The following is a 19366-nucleotide window of genomic DNA, read 5'->3' on the forward strand; positions in this document are numbered from 1 at the left end:
ATGAGAATCATTGATTGGCTGCCTCCTGCATGTCCCACACTGGATCTAGCCCACAACCCGGGCATGTGCCCTGACTGGGAATTGAACCATGACCTCCTGGTTCATAGGTCAACGATCAACCACTGAGCCATGCTGGCTGGGCAGGATGGCTTTGGATGTGTGTAAAATGTATACTCCTAGGCCTATCCTAAACCTCCATTTACCACCTTTGATAGGTAGGGCCTAACACTGACATTTTTAACAAGCTCCCAGGGTATTCTTCTGCAGTCATAATTTTAAAAACCACGGACCCAGACACCTGAAAAATTTGGCCTTTTTTTGGGGGGGGTGGGGCGTCCAAACAATCCCAGGAAGTCCAAGCTTTTGGATGATGTGTGAATCTCAGAGAAAAAAAAATCTGTTACAAAAAAAAAATCAAAGAAAAAGAAACAAAAATGTGGCTCTTTTTGGTGACATCTCATGGCCATAAGGAAACTGAGTTTGCTTGGGGCTTTGAAAATGTAAAAGACACATCTTGGAAACATGCACCACATATCAAGGAGAGATCAGGTTTTGCTTTTGTTTTGTTTTTAAAGGCCTGAAACGAGTTTCTTCTGCTCTTCTGTCATGTTTTGGATGACCTCTTAGGAGACCTCTTCAACAAAACCCTTTCCTCGAGGGCAGCTTTTTACCTGCTCTCCAAGAGCTCCAACATGCCTGCTCATTGATCAGTGTGTTTTAATGGAGAGAGTTCACAGGCCTTGGGCACATTCCTCATTTTAACAGTAATGCTCACTGGTTTTTGACTCTTCCCCAAACATGAATGATTTTCCAGGAAATGGTTCACTCCCTCTGTGCAACTAGCCACATGTTCTGGGTAAGTGTCTTTGTTTATCCACTTGTATTTTATAAGACCAAACTTTGGATTCCCTTCTCCTTTTCCTTTTTCCAAGATCCTTAGTTGTTTGTAAAGTGGAAACCGCTATGCTGTCTTGCTCTTCTGCTGTACGAGAATCGCAGTGTTTCCCCAACCATGGACCATATTCTGTTTCCTTTCAGAAAGCTATGCAGAGCACAGATTCCTCTATTATTGTGTGTGTGGTTTTTTTTTTTTTTGCAAATAAACTGCATAATTATCTGACCTTAGTTGATTGTTACTTTATTTTTTACTTTTTCAAGGGGAGGAAAAGAAAGAATAGAGTTTCAGTGCCCACGTTAGCTTTAGAAACTCCGCAGAAGCCTATAAATCAAATTGCAAAAAATTGAGACCAATCAGATCCACTGGATAGTCACTTATTGTTTACCAAGGGCCTTTGTACTTGCTGTTCCCTAGCCATGCACGCTCTTCATCTGGGAATTGCTTGGCTATCCCTATTCCCTTGCTTCCTCCAGCTCTCTGCCCAAGTATCTCCTCTTCATGGAGGCCTCCCTGACCATTCACTATAAAATAGCACTCTCACTCCCACTTGTGATGTTTCCTCTTCCCCTTTCCCTGCTTTTGCCCATCTGATGAATTATATACAGGGCAGCTGTTTGGGTTTTGTATGTGTATCTCTCACAGCAAGGGTAAATTCCGTGAGGGCAGGCTCTTGTCTGTTTGTCTACCGCTATAGGCTCAGCACCTACAATCGTGCCTGGAATAGTAGACTTGCAAGCAATACTGGATGTGTGAATGAATGGATGGACGGATGGATGGATGGTTAGATAGATGTAGAAATAAGGCTCAAAGTACTATCTTCTTTTTATATAAATTTCCCCTGAACTGAACATGCATGTAAGGAGAGAAGTCATGATTTATAAGACTCTAAAAAAAAAGATGGTTCTCCAATCCACCTCTAAGCCTATGGGGATGGTTTCTCTTCACTAGCAACTGTTGTTCCAAGAAACCATGGGAAAGGCTGGAAACAAGTAATAACAATGATACAGATCCTATCACTTTCATTGGTAGAAACCTTTTTAATGAAGTAGGTATCGCAGAAGCTGTCTGTTCTGCCTACTGACTCCATATTGAAATCTCAATATTCACCATAAAACTACCGATTTTTACAAAGAAGATTGGCCTTCTGTATGTCCTCTTTCTAAAAGTGTCTATTTAAGTCTTTTGCCCATTTTTTAATTGAATCGTTTCTCTTCCTTTTGTTAAGTTGTATGAGTTCCCTGTAAATGTTGGAGAGTAAACCCTTATCTGAAATAGCATTGGCAAATATGTTCTCCCATGCAGAGGGCTTTCTTGTTGTTTTGTTGATGGTTTCTTTTGCTGTGCAGAAGCTTTTTATTTTGATGTAGTCCCATTTGTTTATTTTCCCCTAAGTCTCCATTGCCCTAGGAGTTGTGTCAGTAAAGATATTGCTATGACGTATGTCTGCTATTTTGCTGCCTATGGAGTCTTGTAGGATTTTTATGGTTTCCCATCTTACATTTAAGTCCTTTATCCATTTTGAGTTTGTTTTTGTGTATGGTGTAAGTTGGTGATCTAGTTTCATTTTTTTGCATATATCTGACCAAATTTCCCAGCACCATTTGTTGAAGAGACTGTCTTGACTCCATTGTATGCTCTTGCCTCTTTTGTCAAATATTAATTGAGCATAATGCCTTGGGTCGATTCAGAATGGCTGTCATTAACAAAAACGATAAGTGCTGGCAAGGATATGGAGAAAAAGGAACTCTCCTGCACTGCTGGTGGGAATGCAGACTGGTGCAGCCACTGTGGAAGACAGTATGGAGTTTCCTCAAAAAGTTAAAAATGGAACTCCCATTTGACCTAGTAATCCCACTTCTGGGAATATATTCCAAAAAACCAGAAACACCAATAAGAAAGAATATATGCACCCCTATATTCATAGCAGCACAATTTACAATAGCTAAGATTTGGAAACAGCCTAAGTGCCCATCAGCAGATGAGTGGATTAGAAACCTGTGGTACATCTACACAGTGGATACTACGCTGCTGTAAAAAAGAAGGAACTTTTACCATTTGCAATAGCATGGATGGACCTGGAGAGCATTATGCTAAGTGAAATAAGCCAGTCACAGAAAAATAAATATCACATGATCTCACTCATATGTGGGATATAATGATCAACATAATTTGATGAACAAAAAATAGATCCAGAGACAAATGGCAGGGGAGGTGGGGGAAGGGGTTAGAGAGCAACCAAAGGACTTGTATGCATGCATATTAGCATAACCAATGGACACAGACACTGGGGCGGTGGGGGGCTTGCCCGGGGTGGGAATGGCTGGGGGGAGTGGGTCAATGTGGGGGGGAGGAAATATATGTAAAACTTTAGACAATAAAACAAACAAACAAACAAAAAGATTGGGCAAGGCATAAAACTAAATACAAATGTTCCTTGTCTCCATTATTAACATTTCTTCCCCCTGAATATGCCTTAAGCCAAGGACAAACATCTTGCTTTTAATAATGCCACTTTTTCAAATATATAAAGAATAGAATTGTGTATGTGTATTTATAATATATATATAAGTATATAAATATATATAAAATAAGTGCTCTATATATTACCCACCCACCCCGCATACTAATGTAAGAAATAGGAGGGACAAAATTTGTATTATGTTTTTTCTTGTTCTCTCTCTCTCTCTCCCTCCCACCCCTCTCCCTCCCTCTCCCCTTTCAGTAATTGAAATATAGACTAGATTCAGTGATTAGTCACTATTCTTGCCAGCAAGTTGTAATGGCCCATTTATACTCTGCCAGTTTTACCTATCTTCAAGGAATGCCTAATTCTAGTGGTAGTTCTGAAGCTGTGGAATTGTCAGAACTGCCCAAAGAGTTAACACTTGATTTTTCTCCACCTCGGCACTGTTGATATTTGAGGTAGGATCATTTTTTGTTGTGGGTCTGTCCTGAGCACTGTAGGAGGTTTAGCAGCTTCCCTGGCCTCCACCTACTGGTTATTAGTAGCAACCTCCCCACCTAGTTATGACAACCAAAATTGTCTCCAGATGCTGCCAGATGTCCCCTGGGGACTTCATCATCCCCCAGTAGAACACCACTGAGTTAAACCAGTAAGACAGACCTGAGGATTCTGGTTCAGTAGGCCTGGGGTGGGGCCTTGAAAATTCCTGCTGTAACGTGTGCTAATCAGCCAGAGTTGAGAATCACTGCCCAATTTATTTTCCTGGTAATGACGGCACATTTCTCATTTGGAGGGCCTGGCAAACATCCAGTTTTCAACTATCAGAAATGAGAGTGACAGAAAATATATGTGCAGAGGAAAAACAGACGGAAAGCAGTTATTGCTGTTTCCTCTCCTCCTCTTGCTCTCCTTGAGGCGAGAGACACTGACTTTTGACAAAAGCCAAATTGTCAAGCGAGAGAAGTAGTCTCCTCTTCCCCGGGAAACAAATAGATAGAAATGGAAGTTTGTGCTTTTATCAGTCCATGGGCACCTGGGCACTCTGACTGATACCACAGGGGAAACCGGGGTCTTTTGCAATAAAGGCAGCCCTAAGAATAAATGCTCTGTGTCACAGTGACAGATTTTAGCACAGTCTCTGAGAAAGTGAGCAATCACAGTTTATTGAGTTAAGCATCTAAAGGGAGAATGGCAACTCAGAAGACATGGGTCTAGCATTTGACCTGTTAGCCATTCCTTTTGATAAGGTTCTTTTTTAAGGCCTTCTTTCCATTCGTGTGGGTCTCTAAAATCATAGTCCAGTATGTAATGGGCACTTACTTTGCATCTCCAAAAGTGGATGATCCGAGTTAGCCTTATGGAGATGTAGAATCTATATACACATAGATCATTCTTATGAAAAATGATTCTTCTCTCTCTCTTCTTATGAAAATGTGGGGTGGTATTTATTGTGAGGTTGAACCATGTGAAATTGCCATTACTGTTTTTGAACATTAAAAATGAGAGTGTTTGGCAGCTTCATATAGCTAATTCTAATATTTTCTATATCACCTCCTTCTCCCCACCTCCTTCTCTGTCTGTTTCTCTCTCTCGGTCTCTTTTCATGGCTTCATTCTCTATTTTCTTGCCTTTGTAAACACATGTGTATTAATCAGAATACCAGCTGTGAAGCTTGATAGATAATACTGGAAAAAATTAAGAAAAAGGAGAGGTTTCAAATTTCAATAAGTGTTCATTTGAAAACCAGTGATGCACTTTGTGGATCTGAAGTAGCAGTCCTGCGGTCCAGCCTAAGCAATGGCATGTGAAATTTTGATCCTGCTGAATAGACCAGTTCTGATGAGGAATGTTAATTTGTTTGTGCCACCAATTCCTACATGTGAATAGTGTTGCTTTTTTGCTTTATTTGGGTTCGCAGATTCAAGGGGACTTTTCTGGGTGTGGGGTTGCAGTACAGAAGGAATGTTAAAAGAGTAGTGACCATAAGACCATGGGGGGCAAAAATCTCTACATATGTACTAGCCAATAAAGCAAACCTGGATGAGCAGGCTTTGTTGTACTGGCCCAGGGGTCTGGTACCCAGTTTCCCATCAAAGCTTGCCTTCTGGATGAGAGCTCAGGCCCTTGTGAGCTTCTAAAAGTGGACCTTGTTGACTGTCCTTACCCGGCTTGTCCTTACTTTTGTTTCCTGGATCTCAAATGGAATCTGTCACCTCATCATGGATATTACACTCAAGTCACAACACCTTTTGTTTCTCTGTGCATAACATACTTTCTTTCTATTCATCTCTTTATCCCTTATACACATGTATGTGTGCATTTACACATTAGTTCATATGCCAATATTTGTAGTAATTTATAATTTATTTTTTTTCACTTAGCACTTCTTTGTTTTTTTTAAAATTTTGTTTTATTGCTTAAAGTGTTACAAAGAGTATTACATATGTCTCCTTCCCCCCACCCTGACATTCCCCCGGCTTCCCCTACCCCCCAGTGTCTTGTGTACATTGGTTATGCTTATATGCATGCATACAAGTCCTTCGGTTGACCGAAGTAATTTATAATTTAAATATTGTTTGCCTATTAGTCATAATTTCAACAATACAAGAAAGTATAGAGAAGAAAGTTATAGTATCTACTACTCCAAAATAAACACTACTAACAATTTAGTGCATGTTGTTATCATGTATTAATGCATATGTATTACATTGGGGTTATACTCTATATAATATTACATGATCTATTTACTTAAAATCATCTTTAGAGCATTTTCCCATCATTGAATATTCTTTGGAAAGATGTTTTTTTAATACATGTACAGTATTTCATGACATATATAGATGTCATATGTGTGCATTTAGGTGTGTGTGTGTGCATTTATACATATACATGTATATATGTGTGATTTATTGATTTTTGTATTATTAATCACTTAAGATATTTCCAATAGTTTGAAAATTATAAATAATATAGCAATAGACTTTTTCTATATAAATCTTTTATTGTACCCTTCATTATTTTGTAAGAATACATTTTTAGAAATTATATTACTGGGTTAGAAGGTATTGCCTTTGTCAAAGCTCCTGATATATATTTCCAAATTAATTCCTAAAAAGTTTGTATTAATTTATTTTTTCACCATCAGTATAAAGACACCTGTTTCTCTATAAAGGGTGGGGCAAAAGTAGGTTTACAGTTCTTCATATGGAAAAGCACAATAATTAAGAAATAATAATACAAGGATAAACTGTGTGTTCATGTACTCACAGCTGTAAACCTACTTTTGCCCCATCATGTATTACCCCCAATTTGATTGGGAGAAACTATCTCATTTAAATTTGCATTTTGGTGATTTCTAGAAGAAACTAACTCTTTCATATATTTACTTGCTAGCTGTATTTCTTTTCTGAATTCTCTATGTCTGGTCTTTATTCTAAAGACACTGAAAGATTTTTAACTAGGACAATGACAAGATCAGATTAATATTTTCAAAAGCTCATTCTGATAATAGTGAGGAGAATGGATGACTCTGAACAGGGGAATGAGTTAGACTGTTAGTAATCCTGGTAAGAGATAATGCTGACCAGCCCTAGAGCAATAGTACTGGAGAATACTGAATGGATTCAGGAGATGATTAGGAGTCAGAATAATCATGGATATTATTGTACTTTCGTGGTCAGGGTGAGGGGCCAGTTCAGGGTTTCTCAACCTTGGCACTACTGACATAGATAGCACTATTGGCTGGATGATTCTTTATTATGGGGGTTGTCCTGTACATTGTAAGATGTTTAGCGGCATTCCTGACCTCTGCCCATGAGATGCCAGGAACACACATAATCCCCTAAATTGTGAGAACCAAAGATGCCTCCAGACATTGCCAAATGCACTTGGTGGCAAGGAAAAACCACCCCCAGTTGAGGACCACTGGGCTAGTCAATGATTACTTCTATGATTTGGGTTTGGGTAACCCAGAATTGGAATGTGGGAAAAGAAGCAGAAGAAGTGATCACAATTCAGTTTTGGACATATTGATTTGAATTAATTGTGGAGAGGGCAGTAGTAGGAAGTTATAATAGTTGGACTTCAAAGATCTGGCCTGAAGATATAGATTTGGGAGTTATTGGCATTTAGATGCTGAGAATGAGTAAAATGAGAAAGGAAGAGGGCTTGGGATGAAATAACATGGAGGATCATCAACATGTACAAAGAATAAAAATTTACAAAGAAACTCAGAAGTTATCAGAAAGGTAAGAGGAAAACTGGAAGAATGGGTATCATGGAAATCATGAGACTTATAAGAGACTTATAAGTAGCAGAAGCATTTAATTGAGTCAAATGCTGCAAGAGGTCAATTAAGGTAAGAACTGAGGAGTTCCCACTGGAATTAGTGACAAAGAAATTCTTGACCATCTTGTCAATAGCTGTTTCAGTTGAATATTGGGGTTAAAAGCCAGACAGAAGTAGCTGCAATCAATGTCCACAGGTGGAGTGAGAGGTTTTCCAACAGGGTGGGGCAATTGCTTCTGCATGGAGCCTAATTGTTATTTTCAGTCTCTTAATGGGCCTCAGAAACTCCACAGAGTGGGGCAAGGTGTTTTCCAATAGGCTGGGTCAAAACCCCCAAGCAAAAGCCACCTGGGTAGTTAATGTCTGCGTGAGAAAGATGACCTCTGCAGTGTGAGGGAATGACTCAGCTCAGGAAACCAGGGTGTCTGCCTCCAGAGCCCCCAACCCTGGCTTCTGTTCACACCGCTCCAGTCCACTCTGCCCTCCCTCTGCCGGAGCCCAAGGTGAGTGGCTGCACTCAAAATTTTGTTCATCGGTCCTTTCAGAGGGTGCTGGCATTTCCAGCTGTCTCTCCCTGGCAGACAGCAACCCTGCTGATTTTTACAGCCAGATGTTATGTGGGCACCTTTCTCAGTTCTGGTGCTCTCTGCTGGGGAAACCAGCTTGGGGATTAGACCCCAGAGTTCTCAGTGGGAACCCCCCTCCCCAGCTGAGATATCCCTCCAGATCTTCAGCTGTTGTCTGTGGGAGCCCGGCCAGACTTCATGCCTCAGCTCTTCCTACTAGTCTCTATGCGGCCTCAGGGTGTTTTTTTGTTTGTTTATTTATTTGTTTGTATTTTAGTTGTAATTCCAGTTTGGTCATGGGAGCATGTCTGTTTGCATTACTTCTGATTCATCTTTCCTTCTGGAATATCACAGTATCTAATCATGTCTATCAGATCTTAAAAGGATCAACCAATTCAAACCGGTGGTTTTCATTTAGCACATACTTCATGTTCAGTATGTACTAGGTCAGTGGTTCTCAACCTTGGCTGCACATTAGAATCACCTGGGAATCTTTTTAAAATTCTGATTTCTGGGCCTCATCCTCTGGAAATTCTGTTTCTTTGTTATTAATGTTGTGGCCCCACCCCATAACAAAGAAACAGAATTTCCAGAGGATGAGGCCCATAAATCAGGATTTTAAAAAGATTCCCAGGTGATTCTAATGTGCAGCCAAGGAAAATAACTTCATAACAGCGGGGGGGAGGGCCCTTAAATCGGCTTTTGTTGCTCTTTTGAAAAAAACACTCTTATTTTGAGGGCGCCGATCAATTTGAGGAAGCTGAAAACTGTTAACTAAGTTAAGGAAAATATAAAAATATGTTGAAGTGCTATAGACAGGTCCAAAAGTCATTATCTAAAACATTTAGAACCTAGACCAGCCGTGGGCAAACTACGGCCCCGGCCCGTTTGAATGAATAAAATGAATAAAACTAAAAAAAAAAAAGACCGTACCCTTTTATGTAATGATGTTTACTTTGAATTTATATTAGTTCACACAAACACTCCATCCATGCTTTTGTTCCGGCCCTCCGGTCCAGTTTAAGAACCCATTGTGGCCCTCGAGTCAAAAAGTTTGCCCACCCCTGACCTAGACTCTAGAATTTAGACATTTTTTTCTTGTTTTAGAAAGGCAATATGGTTTGTAGCCTTAATAATACAAAAGAACTCTAGTGGGGTAGGTTCACAACACCCAATAACCAAACTATACATTTACTAAAATATATAAAAAGTATAAAATAGGTAATAAATACTGTTAATAGACCAGTTTTCTTGACAAATGAATTTGAACCAAACAAGAGAAAAAGCAAAAGTTCTGTTTTCTGCAAAGTTTGGGTTTCAGAATTGTGGAAAGGGATCTTGAACCTGTTTCGTGAGTATTGAGTGTTATAAAGGAAATGAATATTTATGGCATAGGTAGAAACTTCCTAATTTTTTTTCAGCTACAGAATCTGAGATTCAAAATAAGGAGTAATGTGTTCAAATGTGTACAACTTTGCACCATCTGGAAACTTATAAGAAATATGAATTTCAGGCCCCATCCCACACCTACTGAATCAAAAATCTTTTGGTTGGGCGCCAGTCATGTGTTTAACAAGCTCTCCAGGTGATTTTGATGCATGTTAAAATTTTGAGAACCACTAACTAGCAAGTAGGTGACGGAGAGCCAGGATCAAACTCAAGTGTTTCTGATTCAAAATTCAGTGGTTTTCTGATACTGTTTCCCTTGCTGTCAAAGTAGAAAGAAGCAAGAACTTGATGTGCACTCAGATGGCAGAAGTGACTTCAAAAATGTATGTTGAAACATGGTTCATTTTAATCTCATAGGTAAGAACCAAATAATTTTGTAATATATACCCCTAGAATGATTATATAAAGAAGAAAAATAAGCATTGAAAATTCTGTTTTATTTTCTCCATGTTAATATCTTGAATATGGTATAATTTATTTTGCAATTTCTTTAAAACCATAGTAGTAATTTAGCTTAATTGTGAAAAAGGAAAAGATGTTCTCTAATATTCCTAAGATGGTTAGTGACCTATCGACCTATTATTTGGTATTTTAGTTACAAGCATATTTTACTAAGTTGACATATCTTGCCGTTCCACTTTCAGCATAATTGTCAACGTGCAAGTTGACAAATTTAGGAAAAAATCCAATTGATGACCATTAAAACATTCCTTTGCAAGCAAGTGATGGTTATTTGTATGGTCCCAGCTCTACTTAGAAGGCAAGAATCCATATTGGTTTGAACTTAAAGGAAAAGTATGGAGCACAGAGGAAAGGGAGAAACTGAGGACAGTGATCAATTTGTTCCTTACTCACTGGCAAACAGGATGATTTAGTTCTGAAAGTGAACAGGAGACTTTAATATGGATGTGCTTAGAATGAGATCTAGCAAAACACAGGCCTAATACACCCTTGGGAAATGTCCCAATAACTCCCTGTCATATTGATAACCTTCAGAAAGCAATACTGTGTTGGAAAATAAATCACTGTAGAAACAAAAGGGAAAAAATGCTACCAAACTCATACTACCTGTGCATTCTCTTTTTACTGTTTTGTGTCAAGCTTTGTTTTAAGGGATGAAATGGATATAATCCAGTATCTTCTAATAGTAGTTAATCATATCAATTTAGGGCAGCTGTTCCAGTTTTCTTTTAATGCATAACAAACCACCCCAAGCTTTAGTAGCTTAAAATAATAACAATAATTATACTCTCAAATCTGCAATTTGAGCAAAGCCCTGTGGGGACAGCATATCTCTGTTCCACTCAATGACTGGTGGGATGACTTGAAGGCTGAGGTCTAGAATTATCTGAATGCGTATTCACATGTCTGGCTGGTGGCTTACTATTAGCTGTGGCTTTTAGCTGAAACATCAACTTATGACTTCCTCATGTAGCCTGGGCTTCCTAACAAAATGGTGTCTGAATTGCAAGGGTGAGTATCTAGAGCAGCGGTTCTCAACCTGTGGGTTGTGACCCCTTTGGCAGTTGAACGACCCTTTCACAGGGGTCGCCTAAGACCATCCTGCATATCAGATATTTACATTACGATTCATAACAGTAGCAACATTACAGTTGTGAAGTAGCAACGAAAATAATTTTATGGTTGGGTCACAACATGAGGAACTGTATTTAAAGGGCCAGGAGGTTGAGAACCACTGGTCTAGAGAGAAAGAGAGAGCCAGATAGACGTTACAACACCTTTTATGACCTAGTTTCAGAAGTCATGCAGTTTCTATTCTTTTCATTGAAGTTATCATAAAGTCCTGCCCAGGTCTGAGGGGAGGGGAAATGGAGGGCACCTTTTGAGAGGGTTGTGACGAGGTTCAGGAAGAGCAAGTAGGACCATTGTTGGAAAAGACAGTCATAGAAGCTTAAGAATTATACCTCTGAGTCTTTTCTATTGTTGTTTTATAATTTTTATTTTGAAATAATTTTTGGCTTACAGTTAAGTTGGAAAAACAGTACAGACTTCCCATATACCCTTCACCCACTTTTCCCCTCGTGTTATAGTCTTCATAACGATAGAATAATGATAAAAATTGAGAAATTAACCTTGTACAATACTGTTAATAAATTACAGAATTGACTTGGATTTCATTGATTTTTTTTACCCTAATATCCTTTTTCTGTTCCAGGACATAACGCATGATTTCATATTGCTTTTAGTTTTGTCTCCTCAGTCTCTTTCAAGCTGTGACATTTCCACAGTGTTTCCTTGTCTTCTATGGCCTTGACACTTTCAAAGAGTACTGATCAGTCATTTTTATAGAATGTCCCTCAATTTGGGTTTGTCTGATGTTTTCTCATAATTAGACTGAGGTTATGCATTCTTGGGTAGGTAAACTTTTCAGTACATTATATCAGAAGGTAATGATATTCATATGTATTACTGTGATGTTAATATTGATCACTTATCTAATCTGCCAAGTTATGTCTACCAGTAATCTTTTTTATCCTTACCTGAGGATGTGATTATGACGAGAGAGAGAGAGAGAGAGAGAGAGAGAGAGAGAGAGAGAGGAAGGGGGAGAGAGAGAACCAAAGAGAGAGCCAGAGAGAGAGCCAGAGAGAGAGAGAGAGAGAGAGCAAACAAACTGTGTGAGAGAGAAATGTGAGAGAGAAAATCGATAGGTTGCCTCCCATATGTGCCCTGATGGGATTGAACTCGAAACCTCTTGGTGTACAGGACAATGTTTCAACTAACTAAGCCACCCGGCCAAGGCTTTACTAGAATTCTTGACTATAAACTTACAATTTTTCTTTTTGTAATTACTAAATATTTTGCAGCGATACTTTAAGGCTAAACAAAGGAATTTGTTTCTACTTAAACTTTAACAAACTAATTTTAGCATCCATTGGTGGATCTTGCCTGTAGCAGTTACTACTGTGATGTTCTAATGGTTATTTTCTATTTTCCTAATTCCTTCTATGTTACTTAATTAGAATTCTCTATGGGAGAGCTGTCTTTTCTCCCCTGATTATTTATTCGGTTTTATTTATATCATCATGGACCCATAGATGTTTATTTATTCTTAGGTTTATATTCCAATTTATCATTATTTATTTTGTTCAAGTTGTCCCAACTTTGGCCAGTGGGAGCCTTTTCAGGTTACTCCTATGTCCTTTCCCTATGTCCTCATCCTTTTTTTAATTTCTAATTTTGGGGGGCTCCTCTTTACTTTCTGGCACCAAAACATGCTTCAGGTTCATATTGCATTTTCCTTGCCAAAGCCCTGGAATTAGCCAGTTCTTCAAGGAGTCCTAGTTCCTTTTATTGGAGAATGATCTTTAGAAACCAAGATTTGGGTACTTAGCTAAAAACACTACTCCTGGGGTGTCATACATATATACATGCATCTATATTTATTTCTATATTTATTTATCTGTATATATATATATATATATATATATCTGTATTATATATATATATCTGTATTATATATATATCTGATATATATATATATATATATATAGAGAGAGAGAGAGAGAGAGAGAGAGAGAGAGAAAGAGAGAGAGAGAGAGAGAGAGAGAGAAAGAGAGAGAGAGAAAAAAAGAGAGAGAGAGAGAGAGAGAGAGAGAGAGAGTCCATACTGATATTTCTGACTCACTCTAGCACTGCAGGGTTTATTCTATCCCTTCCCCCTTCTTTACTTGTAATTTCTTGCTCTGACAGTGAGAATCTGGCTCTCATTATGTGCAATATATTTACTAATTTCACTTCTAGAATACAAATCATTTCAGAATTCCTAACCCATAACCCCATGAGAAACAAATTTACTGACTAGGGTATAGTGTTTCTGTATGGCTCTTTTTGCCTTTAGTCTTACAGTATCCAGTCAAGACACTGTTTTCCAAAGTGATTTAGGTTGGATCTTTCTCCCTCACTACCTTCAGGGTGGTTCCGTGATTCATTTGTAATAAAGTTTAATTTGTTATTGTCTATAGTCTATCTTCTCCCCCACATCCTAGTTGAGGGTTTGAATATTTTCATTTGCATGCAGTAAAATTCACTCTTTGTAATGTATAGTTCCATGGGTTTTGACAAACACAGAGTCATGTGTCCACCACCAAAGTCCCTTACAAAACAGTCCCATCATTCCAAAAATTTCCTTTGCTGTCTCTTCATAGTCATCTCTCCTGGACCCCTCAACTTGTGGCAACTACAGCTCTGTTTTCTATTTGTATACTTTTGTCTTTTCCACAATATCATATATATGGTTTCATGCAATATGGAGCCTTTTGGTTCTGGCTTCTTTCATTTAGCAAAATGCTTTTAAGATCAATCCTTGTTGTTGTGTGAATCAGTAATGCTGGGTAGCATTTCATTACACGAATGTGCCACAGTTTGTTTATGCATTCTCTGGTTGAAAGCCATCTGGGTTGTTTCAAGTTTTGTTGATTATGCATCAAGCTGCTATAAATATTCATTTGTATATTATTGTGTAAACATAAGTTTTCATTTCTCTCAGGTAGATATCTGGGAGTGTGATTGCTGGTACATATGGTACGTATATGTTTAACTTTATCAGAAACTGTCAAACTATTTCCTGAAGTGGCTCTATCATTTTACATTCCCATGAGCAATGTATGAGGGGGCTGGTATCCTTGGCACTACCATTTGGTTGTTCTATGGCTTCAGCTTTCCGATGGGTTTGGAAAAAGTCATACATTTGAATTTTGGTTAATTTTTTTTTCATTGTGATCATGTAAGCAACACTCCTTTAAACTCCCTACACTGCAAGTGGGAGTCAGAAGTAGAACTTTGATTTTACAGTTTATAGGGGCTAACATAAGTTTAACTGGAAAATTAAGGTCAAAACAATATACTTAGATTGTTTTGGAATAACTAGAACTTCATTGCATAGAAACATGATGTCCAGGGAGATAATGACACATCACTTTCTTTGAGTGGTCTCCGCCAATTTTTTTTCATGTCAAGTAACTGGCTCCCTTTTGGATGTTTCCAGAACACTCTGTGCAGACATCTCTTATGCTGGTACCACACTACTTTGTCTCTATTAATTAATCACAGGTTGTATGTTCGAATGCTTCTGAGGTCAGAGAGATTACATAAATAGGCTAAGATTAAAAGTTCCCAAAGCACCACTCATCTCCACCTGCATCGTCTCATAATTTTTACAGGCTATGCAACTGTATAATGGAGGTATCTCAGAAAACCCAAAGCAAGAGAATGAATGTTTTAAGCTGCCATTAATTCTGAAGCAGCAACTTGCGATTTTAGATTAAAAGCAATACTTTGAGGCACATGCAGAAGTGAAAAGGCAAAGTCCAAGAACCAACCTGGAATCTGAACTGGGTGAGTGTTTTTAAGAAGAATTGTAGGGACAGTGAGAGATTTTTTAAAAACTTCTCCTTTGTCATTTTATCTCCAAAAGATTGAAAAACTTTTCTTGAGGTAGAATGGGAGCAAAAGTAAAATTATAGGTTAGAAGATAAAAAGCCTTTGGGGCAGAGGAAAGATTGTGGTAATGGAGACGGCAGATCTCAAAGTGGGTGGGAGGATACAGTTATATGGAAGGAAGAACTCAGCTCTAGCAAATGATTTCCTGGAGCAGGTAAGACACAAGAATAGGTTCAAAGCACAAGAATCCCTGAAAAAAATTGTAATGTGAATGTAACCAGCTGTTTTCTCTGAGCCAGACATTCTATATTCACTTACTAGTAGCTCATGATCGCCTACAACCAACATGACATTGGTCAAGATTACATTGGTCAATCAACATCATGCGTTTTCTATCTTTGTTGCTGTTCCTTTTAAAAAAATATTCATGCTTAGGATTATCCTACCATCTGTACCTCTTTTGTCTGGCTTACTTTTTAACATATAAAAAAACTGGTTTGCAGAAAAAATTATGTCAGTTTGAACCAGTGTTTCAAATACCGCAAATCTACATCACCAAAACATTTCTTATTCAGCAATGCAATTAATATACCTGTATGCCAAGTTAATTTGAAATCTTGCTTCAATTTTGTACATGCAATTGAACACTTAAGAATTAGGTCTCAAAGGCCAATTTACATATATAATCAAGAACCCAATTCACCCTATTCGTGTTGGCCCTGCCCTCTATTGTGGAAGTAAATGTTGTAATATACATGCACTCCACACTGCAAGTCCTTTACCTTTTCTATTCCTTAGAGATAGTAATAGGGAGATACTAACGAGTTTTGACTTTCATGGTACATTGCTACCACATTTGATCAGTTCAGAGGAATAAATATGAATTTTATGTGAAAAGGCTGTGTTTGGAAGGATGGTATCCTAATATATAAAAACAATGGGTCATAATGATCAGTAAGGACAGAGGCTTGACCAACCGGAAGTCAGTCCTGCAGTCAGCAGGGTCAGTGCCCCAGCACTGACCGCTGAGGGGGCTGTGAATCAGGGCCAGAGAGAGGCCTGAAGAGAGAAGCAGGGACTGATCCATAGGCTCTGTGGCAGTGTTGATCAGAACTTGCCTCTCTTTCTTTCCCAGTCTGGCCAGCAGCCCTGTCTCCATTTCTCTCCAGGCCTCCACCAGTGCTGCTGATCAGCCCCGCCTTTCTAATCAGGCCCTGTTGATAGGCCCAGAGACTCTAACTGGCATAGGAACCGACCAATCAGAACCAAATGTGGGTGCTGTGAAGAACCAATGGCTTCCTAGGAGGTAGAGCTTTTGACGTTGATTGGCATAGGAACCGACCAATCAGAACCAAATCTGGGTGCTGTGGGGAGCCAATGGCTGCCTAGCAGGCGGAGCTTTTGACGCTGACTGGCATAGGAACCAACCAATCAGAACCAAATCTAGATGATGTGGGGAGCCAATGGCTGCCTAGCAGGCGGAGCTTTTGACGCTGACTGGCATTGAAACCGACCAATTAGAACCAAGTCTGGATGCTGTGGGGAGCCAATGGCTGCTTAGGAGGCAGAGCTTTTGACACTGACTGACATAGAAACCGACCAATCAGAACCAAATTGGCCAGCAGAGAAGGGCTGTTGGGGGCAACCAGGCCGGGAGGGGAGGACAGTTGGGGGTGAGATCAGGCCAGCAGGAGAGGGCCATTGGGGGTTAGATCAGGCTGGCAGGGGAGGGCAGTTGGGCACAACCAGGCAGGCAGGCAGAGGCAGTTAGGGGTGATCAGGCAGGCAGGCAGGTAAGCAGGTAGGAGCCAGCGGTCCCAGATTGTGAGTTGGACATCTCCAAAGGGTTCCCCAATTGGAGAGGTTGCAGGCTGGGCTGAGGGAACCCCCGAGCTTTGTGCACGAATTTTGTGCACCGGTCCTCTAGTTTATAAATGAAAATGGCTGAAAGGCTAATATGTTGATCAGACTTCTGTGGGTTTGAAAAATAATGGAGAGCTCTCTCTGCATGGCTGTCACTGTGTAGTCCAGGGCATAAATCCATAGCATTTTAGATGACAAGACCTTGTATTTACACAGAGACTTTCTCCAAGGAATTCATATCATTCCTTAGGAATGGCTCCATTAATTCTTACAGCTTTGGGAACTAGAGTAGGAAGATACATCTTTATGGCCAGTTGTTGTAAATGAAGGAACCATGCCTGAGATAAGTTTGTAACTTTCTCAAGGTCACCACAGCCAAACTGTTTTGCCACAAGTGTGGAAACCCAGAATAATATCAGTTCCCCGTGTGGAAGAAAGACTTTAAGGGGTCACTTGGGGTGGGGGAGGAACATGGCTTTTTAGAAACTATCCTTTATCATTTTTATTCCTCTTTGTCATCTGTGACTGAGAGACATTACCTTTGATTAGTGTTTCCCAAACCATGATCCTGTAAACACTGGGTGATAAAAAGACAGCAATAGGTTTTCATTGAAAACAAAACAAAATACAGCTTCCATGGCCAAATAATTTTGAGAACTGCTGCATCCTGTATCTACTTCTTGCTGATTCATATTTTCTATTAGTGAAGTAAAAGCTTAGTGGAGTCCTGTAGTAAAGAAAATCACTACCTTTAAGACACAGTTCTTTTATGCAGTACCTCTTAGTGACTTATGGAACTGTTTTTCTATGGATCACACTCTGGGGAAATATATTTCTTGGATAAAGGCTCTGGTGAATAAATACTTCCCTAAAGTCTGTTTTTATTCTCTGCTCTTTCCAGGCCCATGCTGTGTGTTGAGGTCTCATTCACAAATGACCTGGCTGGTGTTTGCCCCTTAGACATGCAGCAGATACTTTTGGTGTTTCTAGATAAGGTTCTGTGGGAGGAATGGGATGGTGCCTTTGTTCCAATCTCCTTCTAATTCTTGCCTATTTCTAGTCTATTCTACACCCTGAACTGGGACCATTTGCCAGTGGTACCTCACTGCCCTGTGGCTGGGCAATGAAGGGACAAACAATCACAGTTCAAATAGAAAATACAGTGCAGACCAAGAACCAATGAGAAGTCAAGAACCAAATGGACAAGAACTAGGAGGAATTTATCACTGGGACACAGAATAGGAATTGGCTTTGGAAATTTATGGTAAAGATAGTGGTGACATCAGGAAATAGGGATACATGGTATATGTCATTCCAACGCAGCAGTAAGAGTCTTATGTAGACCAAACCTTGATAGGCTGGCATGTGGCATCCCAGATAAGGTTTCATGGCTAGGGCAGGGTCCATGATGAGGTCCCACCAAGAATTTTCATTTGGGTAGCCCCTGCACATTGGTTAGGCAAATCAGTTTTAGCATATTTTAGTCACTCTCCTACAGACTGTTATAAAAATTCTGCTTTTTCAGTTGATGACTACAATTCATTTGGAAAACAGGTATTTATCAATATGGAGGCCAATATCCAGGGGGAAATCTTATTTTTTTTTAGGGTAAAAAGACAATGTTGAAAAGAACAGCTGCTTTTATTAAAAAGATAGGCTGTGGCTGCATAGATATTGGGCCATATTCAGGTGCTATTTCTCCTTCCCTTACTATTCCTATACAACTAATGTTGTCATCCCTCCTCCCACATACATTTTGTAATCATTGTAATTAAACAAGGCAGGAGCTCTTATTCCTCAGTCATTTTAATTCTTTGGGAATTAGATAGTAAGAATGGAGGTGCCTGGAGGATAGCATTGGAAAGTGACAGGAAATGGGGGGGTCTAGGAAGGTAAATTGGGATCATTTATGAAAGATTTTGGCTCTCATAAAAGAGTTATATATCATGTCAAGGAGTTTGGATTTTGTTGTCTGGAAATGAGACTTTAAAGGTTTGACATTAAGTTGTGGTATCATTGAATGTTAACCAACCTGCTCAGGTTTGACCAACCCTTGAATTGCCTTCATCCTCTCATCCCCACCAATTGAAGGACCCTCTCCTCTGGGAAATAGTCTTCACTATAGAGACATTATAATAAGAAAATGTAGAGAATTTAATATTAGGCCAGCCAGAAAATTCATTGGGTTTACTTAAGAGTAGGTTTGCTTAAGAACAGGGAGACCATTCTCCCCTGAGTAGTTAGCCTGAAAGTTAGATGGGCATCTGTAGGTGTTGGTCCCAGTCCTCTAAGAAGCAGATGTCAAGACAAGATTAAATGTGCAAGGCTTTTATTAAGATAAACTAGTGTCCCGGTTCACGAAATTCGTGCATGGGCGGGGGGCCCTAGGCCTGGCAGGTGATCAAGGCTGATCAAGTTCCCGCCTCCCCACCCCCT

The sequence above is a fragment of the Myotis lucifugus genome, unplaced genomic scaffold (genome assembly GCF_000147115.1).
Source record: "Myotis lucifugus unplaced genomic scaffold, Myoluc2.0 scaffold_20, whole genome shotgun sequence".
Classification (NCBI taxonomy): Eukaryota; Metazoa; Chordata; class Mammalia; order Chiroptera; family Vespertilionidae; genus Myotis; species Myotis lucifugus.